This window comes from Pelodiscus sinensis, chromosome 6 (assembly GCF_049634645.1).
Source record: "Pelodiscus sinensis isolate JC-2024 chromosome 6, ASM4963464v1, whole genome shotgun sequence".
NCBI classification, from domain to species: domain Eukaryota; kingdom Metazoa; phylum Chordata; order Testudines; family Trionychidae; genus Pelodiscus; species Pelodiscus sinensis.
In genome coordinates this window covers 121,149,057-121,160,594 of record NC_134716.1, presented here as the reverse complement: position 1 = coordinate 121,160,594, position 11,538 = coordinate 121,149,057, and positions in this window count along the sequence as shown.

The window sequence follows — 11,538 nt, the reverse complement described above, 5'->3', positions numbered from 1 at the left end:
TGCCTGGGCGGCTTAGCTCCCGGGCAAACGAGCAAAGCCGCCCAGGCGGCGGCTTTGCTCGGGTGTCCCTGGTCTGCTGGGGGGGGGTCCAGCGGCTTTGCTGGACCCCCCCAGCAGACCAGGGAGACAGGAGCAAAGCCACACGGGCGGCGGTGTCCCTCCGCCTGTGCGGCTTTGCTCGGGTCTCCCTGGTGTGCTGGGGGGGACTCCCCCCAGTACCCCAGGGAGACAGAAGCAAAGCTGCACGGGCAGCGGGGTCCCTCCACCTGTGCTAGTTCCGACTTACATACAAATTCAACTTAAGAACAAACCTATAGTCCCTATCTTGTACGTAACCCAGGGACTGCCTGTACTTTGTATCTATCACTTTTCCGCCATCAATCCCAAAGCATTGTACCAAAGTTCGTGAACATAACCATTGCAGAAACAGAATAAATGAAGCAGAGGGACATGAAGTATGACCATACAAGAAATCAGCTGCCTAATTTTGCACCTGAGGAAGTACCGTTATTTACAGACGTAGTCCCATTACCATTCATCAGTATCAGCTTCAGGGAATGTTTGTGTTTGGGGTTATAATGTTAATCAAAAGACAAACCCTAGAAAGGAAAGAAATGCAGGACAAAGCCAGTCAAAACATTGAGGGGCAATAGCTGGATCCTTAAAGAGGGAAAGTATTCCACTGTAGCTGGGAATGTTTGATTCTGAAGTTCTGTCATGAGAAATGTTCCTTCGGCTTCCACTGAAAGGAATAACATTTGCACACACAGGGGGGTGACATTTGACCCTTTAAAAATAATTTAAAAATCTTTTTCTCAGAGTCTATGAATTAATTTCTGGATTAACAGCTCCAACCAGACAGAAAATGGCCTGCCCAATCTTTGTGTTGGGTCATGACTCTTGCCTCCAGATATTCAGACATTCTGAGGGCTCAGGGGCACCAGGAGAATACACAGAGGCCACCTCAAAGAAAACACAGAGGGCCAGATTCCAGGCCCCTTATTCATTTTGAATAGCAGCTTTCCCCCTCAATTGTACTCCTGGAAGACACTGGGACCGCTTGTGGAGTGAGGCATCACTCCACATAAATGACTGCTCAAGAATTTGCCACTGAACTGGTCCATAAATTCGATTTGTTTGAGCATGAATGGCTATCACGTGGATATTATGATCTCAGCAAATCTAACTGGTTTACAATGCTGATTACTGGACCGAGGCCCGACTTCCTTCATGCACATGAAGAGGTAATTTTAGGAAATAAAAACCATTTGTAGCTTAGACTACACACAGAGCCTTCCCGTTTCTTTGCTTCTCTTTTATCCGCCTCTGACCTTGAGTGCATCACATACTTGACGGGGAATGAAAATGTTCCATCCATCCTAGCACTCATTTCTCACCCTCATGAGCAGGGGGAAAAAACAAAGAGGGCATAATAAACATGCACGTATAATCGATAGCTTTGTATGAATAAAGCACAGACTGAGTAATGATGAAACACATTCTCTACTCCCGTTGCATCTCTAATTAGAACTTTTGAACATGGCACAAATTACTTAGGTACTGTGATATTATGTGAGATGTTTAAATGTTCTGCAAAAGTATTGATTTTGTTTTGAATGTCAGGTCCTGGGCTTGGCATCTTTTCCCACGTAATGAGCAGATTACTTTCAGAATTTTAATTAAGCGTCTTTGCTTAAATGAAAAGCCAACAAACAGCAATACCAATGCGTAATTGTCGGAGCAGTTATCGACCCCTGTGGGGGCCAAATGACCACAATTTTAAGCATTGCTGAATAGCACTTGATTTGCATGGAATGAAAGCTTTTACAAAGATAAATTGGCTTCACTTCTAGGTATATAATTTGCTGTTCCTGAAAAAGATTGGTTAAATAGTTCAAATGGAACACGGGATGGTTATTAACAGGTTCGGTGACACAGCAATGTGAAATATTATCCTTCAGAAAATCAATCATCTGCTCATCTCCTCTGGTCAAAGAACAAACTAATTGAATTAGTCAGCATGTGCTTAAGTGCTTTGCTGAACTGGGACTTTGCAAAGAAAAGTTTAAAGAACTAAATGGACAGAGGAAGGGAAAAGAATTCTGAAGTGAGAATTCAGTAACTCTGAATATTCAAGAAATAGATGAAAAAAAACAAACCCTGTGCCAGTGAGGAGCCAGTGAAGAGCCAGTGAGGACAGTACAGGACAAGGAAGAGAACTGGCAGCATGTAACCTGTAGAAGAAGAAGGCCAACTCAGGTATTCCCCATTCCTTTAGAGGTATGTAACCACTTTCAGGCATTCTCCACAGGCACTGTGGTGGAGAATGCTTTAGCAGGGACCTCTCAGGGAAGAAATCAGAAGGGAACATCATCTACCAGAAGGCATGGGATGCATAGTCCTAGGGATGGGGGTTCCATGACCACGCCCCCAAAAAAGAGTTGGGATTGGTCCTGCCTTGGGCAGGGGGCTGGACTTGATGATCTCCTGAGGGCTCTTCCAGCTCTATGATTCTATTATCTTCTCCATCTCCCAAAACTCATTCAAGGTTGATCTCTATAATATATTCTCCAGTGTTCGGTCCCTATAATATATTCTCCAGTGTTTGGTCCCTATAATATATTCTCCAGTGTTAGTTGGAGCATAGTTTCAAATAATAAAATTCTTGGGGGTGGGAAACTATTCTTGCAAGAACGATAAGGAATCTAATCGCACCTCAAAGACAAAAACATTTATAAGGTTATAAGCTTTCATGGGATACAGCTCACTTCCTCAGATGCCCAGAATGAGAGAAAGTCAGGGATACATGAGAAAAAATCTTCACAGAGACACCCCTAGAACTCCAACTAAACCTGGGACTCCTGGATGTCCCATTATCTCAGGCATTGGCACTCTTACAGAAGGATTGTCTGGTTATATAGACTCTTTCCTCAAGCGTTACATACCCAGCTATCTTTGAAACACCAGTGCCTTCCTGAGGAAATTAAAATACATTACCAAACATACCATCCTAGCCACTATGAATGTAGAAGCTTTCTTTGCCAACATTACGCACAAAGATGGATTACAAGCCATCAGGAACTGTATCCCCAATGATGTCAAAGCACAGCTGATTGCTGAACTTTGTGACTTTATTCTCACCTACAACCATTCCCAATTTGGGGATGATTTATACCTTCAAGCCAGTGGCACTGCTGTGGGTACCCACAAGGCCCCACTGTACACCATCATTTTTATGGATGACTTAGAACAATGCTTCCTCAGCTCTCAGTCCTACATGCTGCTCCTCTGCTTGCACTACATTGATGACATCATCATCTGGACCCATGGGAAGGAGAGCCTTGAAGAATTTCACTGGAATTTCAACAATTTCCTCCACCCCACCATCAGTCTTAGTCTTGGCCAGTGCACACAAGAGGTTTGCATCCTGGATACTACAGCGCAAATAAGTATTGGTTACATAAACACCACACTATACCGGAACCTACTGATGACTATACTTACCTACATGCCTTCAGCTTTCATCCAGCACACTTCATATGGTCCATTATCTTTAGCCAAGCACTAAGATACAGCTACATTTGGTCCAATCCCTCAGACAAAGACAAACACCTACAGGATCTCTGTCAATCATTCTCAAAACTACAATATTCACCAGGAGAAGTGCAGAAACTGACTGAAAAAAATAAGTGGGTACCTAGAAGTTACATAATACAAGACATACCCAACAAAGAAAACAACAGAATATCACTAGCCATTACCTACAGCCCCATCTAAAACCTCTCCTACACATCAGTAAGGATCTACAACTTACCGTACATGATGAGCCCTCACTCTCGAGTCTTGGGAGGCAGGCCAAACCTCACTTACAGAGAGCCCTGCAACCTGAAACAAATACTCACCACCAACTTCACACTCCACTACAGAAACACTAATCCAGTAACCAATCTCTACAACAAACTTCGTTGTCAACTTTGTCCATACATCTTCACTAGTGACACCATCACAGGACCTAAATGCCTCAGCCATCCCATCAAAGGTGCATCCACCCGCATGTTTGCTAATGTAAAATATATGCTAGCAATATCCTTCTGCCATGTACATTGGACAAACCAGACTCTGTCTCTACACCAAAAAATAAATGGATGCTAATCAAACATTAAGAATGTTAAATTCAAAAATCCCCAGTGGTGGGAGCAATTTAACCTCCCTGGAGACACAGCAAGTTGCCATTCCTAACCAAAAATCTTCAAAAACAAATTGTAATGTGAAACTGCTGAGCTGGAATTCTCATATGCAAATTTGACACTGTCAGAAGGGGTCTGAATAGAAAGATGGAATGGCTCTCTCATTACAATAATTAATTTCTCTACAATAATTAGCAATCTCTGAAGATGGTGGCTATTCCAACATTTACATGCATCAAGCCAGCAGAAAATAGTTTCAGTATTACATTATTAGTCAATCAGAAGTCCAAAGCATGCAGTTCCCTTAGGGTACATCTATACTGCATGGTTATTTCAAAAAACGAGGAGTAACATTAGTTTGAACCAAGGGGTCTGGTTCAAACTAATGCATCCCGGCATGCACTTCCTGGTTCAAATCAGCTGTGATTTGAACTAGCACGCCGGCAAGATCATGCTAATGAAGCGTGGGATATTTAAATCCCCGCTTCATTGGCTATTTCGAATGCCTGCATTTGCATCCCTAGTTCGAACTAGGATGCAAGTGTAGACATACCCTTAGAGAGTAATAGATTTATTAGGACATAAGCTATTGTGGATAAAACACACTTCTTCAGATGAATTGGAATGGAGTTGACAGAGGCATACATATACATATACATATACATATACATATACATATACATATACATATACATATACATATACATATACATATACATATACATACAACAAAAGAAAAAGGGTGCCTGTGTAAATGAGACTAATCAAGATAGGGTGGAAGTGGCTTATTCACAGCAATTGATGTCGAAATGTGGATATCAGGAGAGGGGAAATTGCCTTTGTAATGTGTTAACAAATTGAATAAGGATCCAAACTGGAGTCAAAGTACCTTAAATCACATTTTGGCACCGTCCACAGAGTGGGAGGTCGATGGGAGCACATGCTCAGGTCAATTTCCCTTCCTCCTCATGAGGAACAGAAGTACCGGTGCCAACAGGGGTGCCCTCTCAGTTCAAATTAGTGGGTCTTCACTAGACCTGCTAATTTGAACTCCGGAAGATCAACTTTAGTAATGCTCTCCATACTGTAGACAAGCCCTAAGTTGCCAAAGGACTCCTCATTGTTTTTGCAGATACTGACTAATATGGCTATACCTTTTAGAATTTAGTCCATGGTTATAGCCTATACTCCATATCCGGATGATTTCAGCCAATGACTGAGACTTCAATCCTTGTGGCTTAGGTTACCCCTTTATGAAGACTCATGTAGATCTCAGATCCTAAGTCAATGTCCATTAAAGGTGCCCCAGGATTTCCTGGGAACTCATTTATTATGGCTTGCAGCTTTCCCCACGAGAATCCAAGCAGCTATGGGACAAAAAAAGGATCCTGTCCAAAGGGACTTTATTCTTTGCAGTAGCCTCTTGGCCTCGGAGAACACAATAGTCTTCTGATGTTCATGTTGGACATTAGGAAAAACTTCCTGTCAGGGTGCTTAAACACTGGAATAAATTACCTAGGGAGGCTGTGGATTCTCCATCATTGGAGATATTTAAGTGCAGATTGCATTGACATCTATCGGGATTGATCTAGACAGTGCTTGGTCTTGCCATGAGGGCAGGGGACTGGATTCAATGACCTCTTGAAGTCCCTTCCAGTTCTAGGACATATAACTAGTATTACCTCTAATTTCTAACAACACAAGTTTGCATTTCAAAGTTCTAGCCTAACTAGCATTGAGTGGCCTCAAGCATCATTTATGCACCTTCATCATAAGCCTCTACAGAAACAGCAAGGAGTCCTGTGACACATTAAAGACCAATACATTTATATGTGTATAAGCTTTGGTGGGTAAAAACCACTTCATCAGATGCATAGAGGGGAAATCACAGAGGTAGGGCTATATGGGGACATCTACACAGCAATTTCGTTATTTCAAAATAATTTCAAAATAATGGACGGCTTATTCTGCCTTCTATAAACCTCATTCTATGAATAATAATGCCTATTCCTAAATAGCTGTTTTGAAATAAGTCATGTGTAGATGCTCCACTTCTGCTAGTTTGAAATAGCCCCTCACCAGGGCCATTCTAAGTTATTCCTCCTGAGGCTTTAAATCGAGATAGCACATCTATATTAGGGAAGCCTGCCTTGGACTAATTTTGAGGCTTCCCTGCAGTGTAGATGTGCTATTTCAAAATAAGCTATTTTGGAATAACTACTCCGGAATAACTGTGCAGTGTAGACATACCCATTATATGTGTATTAGCGTGATATGTATGCTACGGCAGTAGACATATATAACCCTACCTCTGTGGTTTCCCCTCATGCACCTAATGAAGTGGTTTTTATCCACCAAAACTTATACACATATAAATCTGTTAGTCTTTAAGGGAACGTCTAGACTACAGGCTTTTCTTGACAGCAGTTTGTCGACAAAGAGCATCTAGACTTCAGCCAGTTCTGTCAACAAAGCAAGCCGCTTTTTCAACATGACAGTGTAGACGCAAAGGACAGTGTAGATGCAATAACACCTTCTGTCGACAGAACTCAGCGGCAGTGTAGATGCAGGTATAGTTTTGTCGACAAAACCCTGTTGACAAAACCATGTATTTTTTTCAGATACAAACCTACACGGCTACCCCTCTAGGACGTGCCTACTGGGTGACTTTGGGTCATTTGACTTGGGACTATTTAACTCGTTCTGGCAATGTGTCCTGCTTGGCACAAGATTTGTGGCAGCTATATAACAGTGATATAAATAATCATTGTTTAGGATCATATTATAATCAAGTAACGTCATACAAGACAAAGAAGAAAAACAGATCTAGAGAGCTTCCCATGACCTGACTAGGGCAGGATTGTTCCAGATAGTACATTGCTAGGAAAACAGGAATTCGCTGCATGAGACCCATGATTCATCTGACTCAGTATCCCATTTTCAAAAAGTAGCCAACACCACATACTTTAGTGGAAGAAGTAGAAACCTTGCCGTAAGGTAAATATAACAATATCTACCCTTCCTTCCCTGCATTAGGCCCCCCTCATATTTAGAAAATAGATCTTGGTGTAACTCTGAAGCATTTGATTTAATATCTCTTCCAAAATGTATTAGCATTTACTGTTTTGACTCTTGCTATTGTTATTAGACATATAAATGGCTGATCTCTTTCTGAATCTTGTTGTTGTTGGTTTTGTTTGGTTGGTTTTTTGCCTCAATTACTCTTTGGCAATGAGTTCTACAGTTTAATTACATTTTGTGGGGGAAATTATTACTTGCTTTCAGTCCGAAATTGCTACCTGTTAATTCTACTGAATGTCCCTTTGTCTTGTATTGTTGTCTGATGCCTTCTACAACTTCCCTTGGCAGATTCATCATAGGAATATTGATCTCTGTTAACAAATGGATCCTGCTATTCAGTCAGAAATTTCCTGTTCTGAATTTCATCAATTATTGTACATCAAACCCTTGAGCTGCACCACTGCCCTGTTAAAACCACCATAGTCAGACACAAATTCCACGGCATAAAAGAAGAAACTACAAGCAAGAGCGCTGAGACAAAACAGCTCAGACAGAATTACATTATTTCCTCTGCTGTCCATAGGGCTGTGTCTAGACTACATGCCTCTGTCGGCAGAGGCATGTAGATTAGACACATAGGCAAAGGCAAATGAAGCCTTTTAATGATTTAAATGATCGCGGCTTCATTTACATTTACATGGCTGCCGCGCTGAACCGACAAACAGCTGATCAGCTGTTTGTCGGCTCGCACGCTAGTCTGGACGCTCCCCTGCTGACATCAAAGCCCTTTGTCGGCAGCCCCGTTATTCCTCGTGGAATGAGGTTTACCGGGGCTGCCGACAAAGGGCTTTGATGTCGACAGGGGGAACGTCCAGACTAGCGCGCGAGCCAACAAACAGCTGATCAGCTGTTTGTCGGCTCAGCGCGGCAGCCATGTAAATGTAAATGAAGCCACGATCATTTAAATCGCGGCTTCATTTGCCTTTGCCAAAAAAACAAATCTACATGCCTCTGCCGACAGAGGCATGTAGTTTAGACGTACCCTAGTAGAACTTGGAACTGTTGGTGGGTTTAGATTTCTAGAGCCCTGTATTCTTAAGGCTTCATGATTTGCCCAAAAATCCATGAAGACCTTCTCGAAAGGCCTTTTCAGCCCCTAGTTCTTGGGAGTAGGGAAGTCAATGCCACAGTTCTCAGAACCAGTTGGAAACCATTAACCAATAAGAAATGACAGTAAATCCTAGCCACTGATCCTTTGATTCAATTTAGAAAACAAAACAAATAGGAAAAAAAGGGCTCCAAAGTGTGTTTAACCAAAAAGCCTTTGTCAAAGCAATGCTTATGAAATATTAATAATAATAGAATAAGAATGCTTACATCTTGTGTAGCACATAGACACAATATTTTTCAGCCAGCTCAGTCTTTAACAGCCCCATGCCGATAGGTACTGTCTGCCGGCTTCCCGGTAGCCAATCAGATTATACCAGTGACTGAACTGTAGTGTGATGAGAAGGGACAGGCAGCACTTGGTGAATGCTGAGTCTCTGAAGAGCAGCAGAGGCTCATGCAGTCCATAAGAGCAGTCAAGAGAGAGCAAGAGGCACTTTACAGCAATGGGGGACTATTTCTCTGGTGTTCTATTCTACTTTTATCTGAAAACATGTTCCAAACTTAAAAAAAAAAAGTCACACTGTTTAAAGGAATTATTCTCCATTTAAGACTGATTGTTCTGACCTTTTCACTTGGACATCAGTACTTGCTTATGGGTGATTCAGCATGAGGCTCTGGCTTGGATGTGCAATCTTATGAAGTACCATTCCAGGCATTTGTTGGAAAGAAATACCTTGTTGCCATGGCTACATGCCAATCACTTGGAGCTGTGAGATGGCCGGATTTCATCACCATGACACCAAATTTCTCCTGTGCAGCAATGTAATGAGTGGCTCATGTAAACAATGGATGAGGTTGTGTTGTATTTCCTTCTTTTTGCTTCTTAAGCCAGTAAAACAGAGTATATTATATATATATATATATATATATATATATATATATATATATATATATATATATATATATATATATATATATAAAGATTATGCTGATGAGTGGTTATAGTAAAGAAATGGGAGTCACAGCTCCTAGATTAGATTATGCTGATGAGTGGTTATAGTAAAGAAATGGGAGTCACAGCTCCTAGATTCAGCTTCTGGCTCTTTCTGGCTCTGCTTACTGCAGCCTAGGAAGGATGAGAGAAGAGTCCCCTATGAAATCCATTGTGGATCTTGCTATATTATTTTAATTTATCAGTACAGTTAGTCAAAAGAAGTTGCACTATGCATGCAATAAGGTACCATACTTCGTTAAGAAATACATCGCTGTCTGATTTTTTTGAGCTCTTCCATTGCCCATTGAAGATAGTGGCAATATTTCCAGTCATGTAGATGGGTACTATAATGAGCCTGTGTGTGACATCATGAATACCCTTGAATACCCTTAGCTGAAGAATAATGCTATTTAAGCAGGACCACAAGATTAGCGATGAGTCAAACTTTTAATAGTCCAGTTATCTGAAGAAGTGGGTTGTATGCACGAAAGCTCATGATACCAGCTACATATTTTGTTAGCCTTTAAAGTGCTGCTAGACTATTTGTTGTTGTTTAAGTTTTTCCAGTTACAGACTAATTCAGCTACCCCTCTGAAGATTAGCAATGTGGGTTTAAAATCTATGAGGAAGTCACAGAAAGAAGAATAAAGTTTTCCATTCATAGGGCTGGCCAGAAAACTGCTATTTTGTTCCACATTTAAAAAATTATTTGCATTGCACATTGTAATGAAAATTAAAATTAGAAAATAAAATACAAATTCTCTCTTTCAATGGTTAGGACCCGAGGCTAAGATATGTGAGTCCTGTGGTTGTAGTCGTAACATAAAAAACCAAACTGGTAAACTAGCCTAACATCCATATTCCCAAGATGAGAAGTGGGTAAGTGTGCTGAAAATTTGCCAACCATCTATCAGCCAAAAAATTATTACCTGTGAGCAGCCACAGTGGCTCTCAATTTAGTCCAATGCTGATGGAGTGTCAAAGTCCCCGGTGATTTTCCAACACACCTCATCATCTTTCTTTTTCAAGCTGCCAGAGGTGGTGACAAAGTGAACATAAACGTGTCTAAGAGGCTGCTAAATGTGTATTTACATGTAACATTTTGAAGTTATTACTAACAACACCTGAATGCTAGGAGAGAAAAGCCTGGACAGTTAATTCTATTCTAATCCATATCCCAAACTTTGAAAGAATTTGGGTTTGCATTCCAGTTCAGGTCCATGAGTAGTTGTGGTATGAGCTCATCAATAGTTTAACTGTTTCTATCTTTAGCAAACACACTCTTCTCCTTTTGTAGTTTTTGATGGAGGGAGAGCTGAGTTTGTTTACTTCAGAACAGTTCCCTTGGCTCAATGTCACCCCAGAATGTCCTAAACTCTAACATGTGAAATGAGAAGTGGGTCTGGCCCACGAAAGCTCATCACCAAATAAACCATCTTGTTAGTCTTTAAAGTGTTACATACTTCTGTCTTTTGTTTCATCTAGACCAGACTAACACGGCTGCATCTCTATCACTATTTGTAGGTATGTGTCTGTCATGGGGTGGACTAAGCCCCGATGTCCCCTACAGGAGGCCGGAGGCCTTACCGCACCCCATCTCAGTGAGAAGAGCAGAAGAAGAAGAAGAGGAAACTCCACTAAGCTGGGGGGAGAGGTAGATACCCTTAAGGGCAGAGATAGGGTACAGAATGACTTAGACAAATTGGGCCACAAGAAATCTGATGAGGTTCAACAAGGACAAGTGTAGAGTCCTGCACTTGGGACGGAAGAATCCCAAGCATAGTTACAAGCTGGGGACCAACCGGTTAAGTAGTAGTTCTGCAGAAAAGGACCTGGGGGTTACAGTGGATGAGAAGCTAGATATGAGTCAACAGTGTGCCCTTGTAGCCAAGAAGGCTAATGGCATATTAGATTGCATTAAGAGGAGCATTGCCAGCAGATCAAGAGATGTCATCATTCCCCTTTATTCGGCTTTGGTGAGGCCACATCTGGAGTATTGTGTCCAGTTCTGGGCCCCCCACTACAAAAAGGATGTGGACGCATTGGAGAGGGTCCAGCAGAGGGCAACCAAAATGATTAGGGGGCTGGCGCATATGACTTATGAGGAGAGGCTGAGGGGCTTGGGTCTGTTTAGTCTGCAGAAGCGAAGAGTGAGGGGGGATTTGATAGCAGCCTTCAACTTCCTGAAGGGAGGTTCCAAAGAGGATGGAGAGAGGCTGTTCTCAG